Here is a 9,346-nt window from a genome sequence, read left to right on the forward strand (position 1 = left end):
TCTGACAGTGGAAAAGGATTAGACAAGCATAATTTGTACATTTAAACTGACAAAAGGCTCTCTGCCAGTGTACTAGAAACTGATGGGTGGGTACAAATGGCTGCTTAGAGTGAGGAAGTACAAAATGAAATGAGATGACACTTCTAAGGAAGCGGAAAGCATAAAGGAAAATGGTGTTTCTTCACTTTAAGAGGGCTGTTGCATATTATTTCATATGTTCTTATGACTGCAGATATTTAGAATAACGTACACAGTACTAGTGTGCTCCATGTGAGCTTGCTTATTTTAAATGTGATTGTACTTACTAGTTTAGCCAAATCAACAAAGTATATTCTAACCAGTAAATATGCTTGTTATCACATAGGGAATCCCTTTAATGACTACTTGTTGTAAAGTGCAGGCAGTTAAGGTTCACTGCCATTTATTTGTTTTATACTATTTAATTGTTTGTTTGTGTCTTTCGGCTTTTCCCGGTTAGGGGTCGCCACAACGGAACTCCAGTCCGCTAATGATTGGCAGTAGAGTTTTACGTGCTGGCTTGCCAGACCTAACGCGCAACCTTCAATGAAGGAACACCCGTTCATGCATGTCGCCACACAGAAGATGCTCTAACTGAGAATCGAATGGGTAACGTCTAACTGTGAGGCGACAACGCTACCGCAGCACCACCACCACAGTAGGTCTCACACCATTTAATTGCATTTACTTTAATAATTCTTCATCCTGGGAAAGATTAGCATGGACTTAATAGTGCTTTTGTCCCCGTTCCTGTTCAGCGGAGATTTCTTAAGATTAACCCCCCTTACCATAAAGGAATGTTACTTCTTTGAAAATTGATGTTGGCACAATATGTCACAGATATATATACTTGCATTTTTAAAAGTGGATTCCTTTGGGCGGTAAATATAAGAGGATTTATTGTGTTGCAGATTTACAGAAACATTAATAGCCAGTAGATGAAAGCCGAACTATAAGAATGGAGACTACATCAAACAACTCTTCCGTCAGATGATTTTTTTTTCTGACTCCTCGAAATCAAACCCAGATAGACAGAATGTTACATCGTAAAATGAAGGTGCCCTGCAGTTTTCTAGTTACAAGTGTGTCAAACAAGCTAAAAATCTAAACATATCTGCATCACAGAAGTATTTTCATCATGTTCTGAAACTAGTATAAGTAAAAAATCTTTGTAGTTAGATACAACCTCCCAACCACACAGAATGCCAAATTAAACAGTTTTTGACGCAAATAAATTTGTTAGTTTTGCATTTTTTAAAGGATGCCCCACTGAATTTTTCTCAAGATGGAAACTCATGAAAGACTGAACCCACAATGCCTCACTTCTTAAATTAATGTAAAGGCTCCTGTATGTACATGTTAAATGTATTAGCAAAAGTTTCTTACTTCCTAGAAAGAGAAGTTACAAGTACGTTTTGCAGGTAGAATACCTCACTTTGGGAATTAACACATTAGAAGATATAGTGATGAAACCACAATATAAATGAGAAGCTGCTCCTCTGAATAAGGAAGTTGCTGTTTACCTGCAATGTTTTGCATGTATGTAAATTACTGTCCAATGTCTACCATTGCACTATTTTGTGTATGTGGTTATGGAGAAAAAAATAAATAAATAGAGAAGCTAAAAACTCATATAGTTCACTATGATCTTTTTATAAAATCACTTGTCTGTTAATGTCAGGAGTGTAATGTGAAGTGAAATTAATTGTAAGGCAAAGATGCTTCTGAATGTGACCACTAAACTTTAAAAATAATCACATAACCTTGGCAAAGATGTTTTATGCTTCTTGCACAAGTAATAGTGTCAGTGTCTCAAAAGGTAGCACACTTGCCTTTGGTGCTGGGAAACATGAAGGCAGTGAGTTCTATTCCCCCACCAGGTGTTTGTATTTATTTTTTTCAATACTGGCACTACAGTCCAACTTAAGAGGGTGCAGTGAACATGAGTATGTTGTCCCTAATAACACTCATTGAAAAGGTAGGGGATTAATGTTTTTTTTTTCAATAGCCAAACAAAATAGCAAACTTATATAATAAATGTGTTACAAATTATACCTTTTCTTCATAAAGGGCATACTATATGAACACATTTCCATTAGAATTCCATCATTTATCATACAACAGTTTTGCATATCTCATTATGATATTTCTCATATCAAAGCACTGGATGGAGGCAAAAATGGTACACACCACATTCTTCAACCTGGCCAAAGCTTTTGACACAATTCCCCACTCAGGCATAGTAGAAAAGCTAATAAACTGGGAATAAACCCCTATGTCACCCACTGGATTGTTAGCTGTTTTACAGATGGGATGCAGATAATCAAAACAGGGGAAGTTACCTCCACAAAGAGATCAGTCACCAGAGGAGTCCCCCAGGGTTCTGTGTTGGAACCTCTCCTGTTTGGCATCTACTTTTCTGAAGTAAAAGTAAATATCAAAGGGCTCTGGCTAAATAGGTATGCAAATGACTGTAAGCTAGGAACAGCCATTGAATCTGCAAATGACTTAGCCATCCTGCAGGAAGGTTTGTCCCAAATAAATAACCGGTGCCCAAATCATGGACTGTAACAAAATGTCAAAAAATTGCATTATGGTATCCTTTGGGAAATCATCTACCCCAGGAAACTACTACATTGACAATACACTCCTACGAACTGACCCAATTGTTCGGGATTTGGGAACTGATGTGGACAGTAACCTAACTTTTGACCATCATGTGTACATTGTTATAAGAAAGTTTTTCTATATTGCGCAGGGATTTTGTCTAGATCTAGGGATATCTTTGTTTCCATTACTCAGCCCTCATTAGGCCAATAGTCAAATATAATGCTCCCTTTGGCATGTATCTGTCCAGACACAGCAACAACTGGAATGCCCACAGAGATACCTTACTTAAAGTATACAAGGTCTAAACAACATGTCTTACATGGACGGTCTCAAAGCCCTGTCACTACACTCGGTATCCTACAGACTGCTAAGAGGTGACCTGTGTCTAGCAAAGAGGTCATCCTCTAATCTACTACAGATGGATTTACTACACATCAGCAAGTCAAGTGGCATCAGAAGTACTCAGTCTAAAGATCTAAACCTCTTCTGCAACATCAACAAAATGGTCTGGGGGGACAGGTGCATCTCACAGAGAATACTGCTGCTCTGGAGCAAACTGCCTGTCCACATATAACAATGTTCATCCCTGTCCATATTGAAGAACAACTTGAAGCTATGGATGGGAAACAGAAATTTTACCCCAGGACTGCCCCCTGTACTAGGCAGAGGCAGCTCCTAAATTCTTTATCACATGCATGGATCCCCTCAAATTATCTATAGTATGATTTCAGTTATTTTCATTGTGGATAATATATAATTATCAATCATGGGATGGGTAAGACTAATCTATGGCCAAATATGATAGGTTATTTCAAGCACAAAAAGAGAAAGTGGCTAGTATTAAAATGGCCTACATAGGTAGCTAGCCTACTACTTACGTAGGAACCTATGAACCTATTATCTGCATTTCCTGTTTTTGACTTTTCTACATCTTTTTTTTTATTCTTCTGGAAAAAATCCGCCTTCTTCCATTTCCCTGCAACTCTCCATAGTAATTCTCTAAATACTGTTGGAGAAAAAAACTCTTAGCGTTTACTTTCACAAATATATTTTAAAAACGACATAGCAATGTAAAATTATATTTAATATTCTTAATACCCCTGATAACAATTTCTCATGTGTGCTAACCATAACCCTGCCACAACCCTTACAGTACCTTACAAAAAACAGTTGCTTCACAGATCAGTAAATGAGAGCATTAGGTGTTCTTTTTTGATCAGTGTGAATACAACAAATTGATTTTTCAGTTAATGGGTTTGTTGACCTGCATTGATTGATGAAACTGGTGCTGATCTTTCTGCAGGTCAACAAATGTACCTGTATTCGTATACGTAGATATATATATATATATATATATATATATGTGTGTGTGTGTGTGTGTGTGTGTGTGTGTGTGTGAGTTTACGTGCATTTGGGGAAGCTGAACTAGACTGAATCTACGTTTGGCCAACATCTATTTAATCGACACACTTTCGTCAACTAAGCAGAATGCTGACAGGTGTGCAAGATCTCACAATCCTTGGGTTGGGGAATATGCCCTTTCCCCAATATTGTGCAATCGTGACGTTAATAGATATATAATCATCATGGGGTGTGGGTGAGCAGACCCCCACATAGGGGTGCTGTGGGCCTTGACTCCCTGCAAAGAATAATGTTTTTATCTTTTTTTTTTTTATTATTTTATTTTATTTTAGGTTTTGCATGCACCATGGTTGTTGCTTTGCACATGCACAGAAGCATGTTGATGTTCATGTTGAAAGCCTTTTGTTGTCAATGATTTGTCAGTCAATATATATATATATATATATATATATATATATATATATATATATATAGAGAGAGAGAGAGAGGGGGGTAAAAGAAAAATATCCAATATCAAACTTTTCTTTATAAAATTGGATTTATTCCCAACAGTCCACATTAAAGTACAGTACACATATGTACACGCATACACACAGACACACACACACACGCGCGCACACACACACACACACACACACACACACACACACACACACACACACACACACACACACACACACACACACACACACACACACACATATACCACTCCATTCTGTTTAACCCCTTGGCTGGTCCAGACTATGGCTGAAAATTTGAAAAGTATCCATTAAATAACCCTCACCTATCCAGTTAACCAATGCGAACTGGTGGTTAAGAAGTATTAAAAGATGCCTAGGGCAGTCTAAGATCAAAATGCCTTTCATGGGCTATAAAATGTGAGGAATTCTTGTAGTAAAGTCCTTTATTATTTTAGAATTTTTCATGAAGAAAATTAGGTCCATCATGTTAATTAGTTGAAGTCCTATAATAAAAATGTTACATATTCTGAGCAATTTAGACAAATATAAATTAATAACCAAACAACTGGTCATTTAACATTATTTAGAATGCACATTAACAAGCATATAAATACCAAATATAAGAATTAGCTTTTATTTCTCCACTAGGAAGTACAGAAACTTACAAAGTCTCTCTATTATTTCAAGAGAGATTTTTTTTATACTAAAATTAAGCATATCTCTCAACTGTCAAGAATTTTATAGAATGCCTAATCTCATATTTTTTATCTGTTTTTTCTGGTAAATCATTCCGGATTGAAGTCAGTAAATAATAGCATTTTAGTTTCAGACTTTGTATTCTTCACAAAAATGCCTGCTTATAGCAATAAAAGTAATTGACAAAAAATGGAAAATTAAAGTTACTCCCTCTAATGTTGAACTTACTAGTATGGCAAAAATTGTTTGCAGCCGTAAATTGCATACTATAAAGATGAGAACTTCTAATATTACACATTTATATAGATCTTGGCTTAAATGCAAAGACTTCCTTGAAAAATATTAATTGTTGGTATGTATAACTTTGATGTATTGATCAGCTGTGGACTATGTAAATAGTTATTTGTTTGTTTTATAATTGATTTTTTTATCTATTGTTTTAAAAACAAATAAAAAATTATAACAAAAAAAAAAAAAGAAGAAAAATGCATGCTAATGCAAACCTGTTATTGTATCAGTATTTAAACTTTCTCCCTGATTTTTGGACTTTGCCTCTCTTTTATTTTTGGCTTTGTCCAAATTTCCTGTGCTAAGAGGTTTAGAGTTACATAAGTGAGTAGTGTAAGAGGGATGTAGAGTAAAATTCTCAATCTCAAAAATTATTCGGCCAAAATTCTGAAATGCATAAGCAGCCTAAAATACACATCACACATTCACATGTAGAAATCAAGCACTGAATCACATATGCAGAGACATACTGATGCACACACACACACACACACACACACACACACACACACACACACACACACACACACACACACACACACACACACACACACACACACACAAAGCCCTCTCGCCCCCTACATTTAGAATTTAGAAAACAGAAAACACGAACAACTAAAAAAAATCAAAGAGTATAGGAAGAATCATGCACAACGATAACTGTAAAAGGCATAAAAAAAGTTTTAATATCAAAGTATTGCAATAAAAACAAAGTACATAAGCACTTTCATCTTGTAAAATACAAGACTTCATCAGACAAATTAAATCAAACCATTTTACCATTTAAATATTCCATTTAAAACACGTCATTTAAAATAACCAAGAAAATACAATTTAGTAAACCAACCCATAGTGATAATCAATCCTAATACATAATGGCTGCCAAGCCCCTTTTTCTTATACCAACTTCTTAAACATATCCTACATACATAATACATTGTGAACTTAAGTCCACTATTAAAACACCATAAACAAAAATAAAATTTAATTCAAAAGATTTTTTTATGGTCAAGTTTAAAATGCTGGTTATGGAACAGTGCTTGTTTAGGCCTGGATATTCTGTTGCATTCAATGCCAATTGCCAAAAAGTTCCTCTCTTCTAATAGTATTGCCCAAAGGCCTTCCCATATGTCACAATCAATTTTTTGAATCACTGTGAATTTAAAATAGTGGTCTGCATGCATTACAATGTGCTTTGCTAAAGCGTTAGTGGTTTTTGCTTTTTTATTTCATATATGTGCTCATAAATATGTTCCTTTAACATGCCCTCCATCTTTTCAACATAAAAGACAAAGCATTGCTCGCAGATTGCAGTGTATACAATCCCTTTGGTTAAACAATTAAATTTTTCTTTCAATACAATTTTAAAGTCACGAATATTAAATTATCTGATACTAGAATATGCTTACAAAATCTGCAGTGGCCACATTTTTCAATCGCTCCATTCATAATGTTTCTATTACAACGAATGGCATGCTCTAAGATTATTTTTAAAGTAATACCTTTTTTGTAGACAATGCAAGGTCTGATATCCATTTTATCCCTTAACTCCAAGTTGGTTCTAATAATATCCCAATTTTTAAGTATAATACATTTTATAATGTCGCTTTCCATATTGAATGTTGTCACGAAGAAATACCAAAGTGCTCACCATCACTATCCCTAGATGTAACACTAACTGAACTATGTCCTTGCTGATCCAAAATCGGTTTCTAAAACCCAAGCTGCCTTTTTCATACCACTTCTTCCTTTAAAGCATGAGTTAACTCGAGAGGATACCCTCTCTATAAAAACATAACAGTAAGGTTCTCACATTCAGACAAAAAATCATTTTTCCTAGTCACCATCCTGGCAGCCCGCACGAACTGCCCTTTTATAACTGTTCTATTTTGTGTATAGGGATGTGCCCTACTATAGTGCAAAAACTAATTTTAGTAAGTGGGCTTCCTATATATGTTAGCAACATAAATATTATGCACCATATCCTTCTCAAGAAATACATCCAAATATGATATTTTTAGTGAATGACTTTGAAATGTAAACTTTAAAAAGTCAGTACTGTTAATAAATTCTAAGAAACTGTCTAGTTGCTCTTTTCCATCCTTCCATACTAAAAATATGTCATCCAAATAACGGATGTATCAAAAAAATGCTGTTAAGAACTAATTTTTTTCTTCCAAATAATTATAACTATATATGCGAATAAGGAACCACAAAAGAAGCCCATGGCTACTCCTTTCTTTTGCAGGTAATACCTGCCCATAAACTCAAAATAATTATTCTTTAATACTAATTCAAGAAGATCCTCAAATAAATTAATTTTTTGTTGTTCCATGTTGTTTGCTTGCAAAAACTCACAAAACCATTGGACCCCCTAATGTGTGTGGGACAACCGTAAATAGATCCTTAACATTAATAGTGACCAATAAGTCATCAGTGATATATTGTAAATCATTGCTTTTACTCAAGAAGTCCCATGAATCTTTACATACCCTATTTTCTTTCACAAGTATCTAAGATGCCCAGCAAGAAATTTAGCAGAAGCATTAGTAATTGAATCTCATGCGTCCACTATAGGTCGCAGAGGGGGGTTGTTAACATCCTTATGTATTTTTGGTATGCCAAAAATACTCGGAATTATTGGGTCACTAACATTCAAATAATTATATTCATCAATCATTATACTCCCTTCAATAAACAAATCCTTTAAATGTAAATGGATACACCGGTATGCTCCATTTAACTCATTAACTGAAACCAAACTATAAGTGTCATCATTTAACATTTCAATCATTTTCTCTTTATACATTTCATCATACATCACAACAATGCCCTCACCTTTATCAGTTTCATTAATCTAACCTTCTGCTCCTTAATTAAATCAATTTCTTGATGCTGTGCTTTAGTGAGATTAACAACATTATTGCACTTATCGTGTTCCAATATAAACCTAAAATCAAATTCAAAAAACTTTTCAAACAACTGTATTGTTGGATATAGAGGGGGATTGAAAGTACTAGATGTTCTCAAACTAGTAATTACTTGTGGCGTACAGAAAAATAAATATTTGAAATTCAATGTTCTTGTATAAAGTTTTAAGTCGGTTACTATATGAGCAATATTACCATGTCTAGAAGGAACAAGATTAAGTCCCATTGAAAGTCTGTCTATCCGAGTATTGCTGATGTTACATCAAGTATAACTGAATACCTTAAAGTCACCTTCTTTGTTGACTAAGATCGCATAAGTCTTAACTGCAAGTAATTGCAATTCACCATCCAATAAAATATCAGTAAAAGACAGATGCATTGAGTCACTCATCTCCTGGTCTGTCAAGCCTGTTGATATGTCTGTACAAAGTGGGAGTGGTTCCTGTTGACCATTGGTTCCCTGGAGCTAGTGGTGGTCCTTTGTTCATTTCCCATTGGTTCTTCTGCTGCCTTCCTTTTAGCCTTTCTGATCTCCAAAGTTGTGGGAACTCCGTTTGATTCAACAAAAAAGATGAAGCTGTTCCTGGTTCACCATTAATTCCTGATGTATAAATTTGTGAACCTTGACCCAAATTCTGTTGAGGAGCACTATGTTGATTTCTATTGGGCATCAACACACTGCCCTTATGTCCCCAAGTCTGTCCCCATGGGGGGTTTGGATAGGCAGTGCCATTAGAATATTCAATCCAATCCCTGTATAATTTAGCTAATTTGGTGTTCCATAGTTGTTGAATTTCTGTATCAATATTTAAAAAATGCATCCATGGTCATACTTATACCGATCAAATTCGGAGTCAGTTGTTATATTAGACTCATGTATACTCATTTCATTAGTCAACTGACCTATCAATAATGTGTTGTGTTTCTCTAGGACTTCCATATTTTCACAACTATGTCTATTGAACATATCCAACAACACTT

The sequence above is a fragment of the Protopterus annectens genome, chromosome 3.part0 (genome assembly GCF_019279795.1).
Source record: "Protopterus annectens isolate FY-2018-M chromosome 3.part0, PAN1.0, whole genome shotgun sequence".
In the NCBI taxonomy this organism is placed as follows: Eukaryota; Metazoa; Chordata; order Ceratodontiformes; family Protopteridae; genus Protopterus; species Protopterus annectens.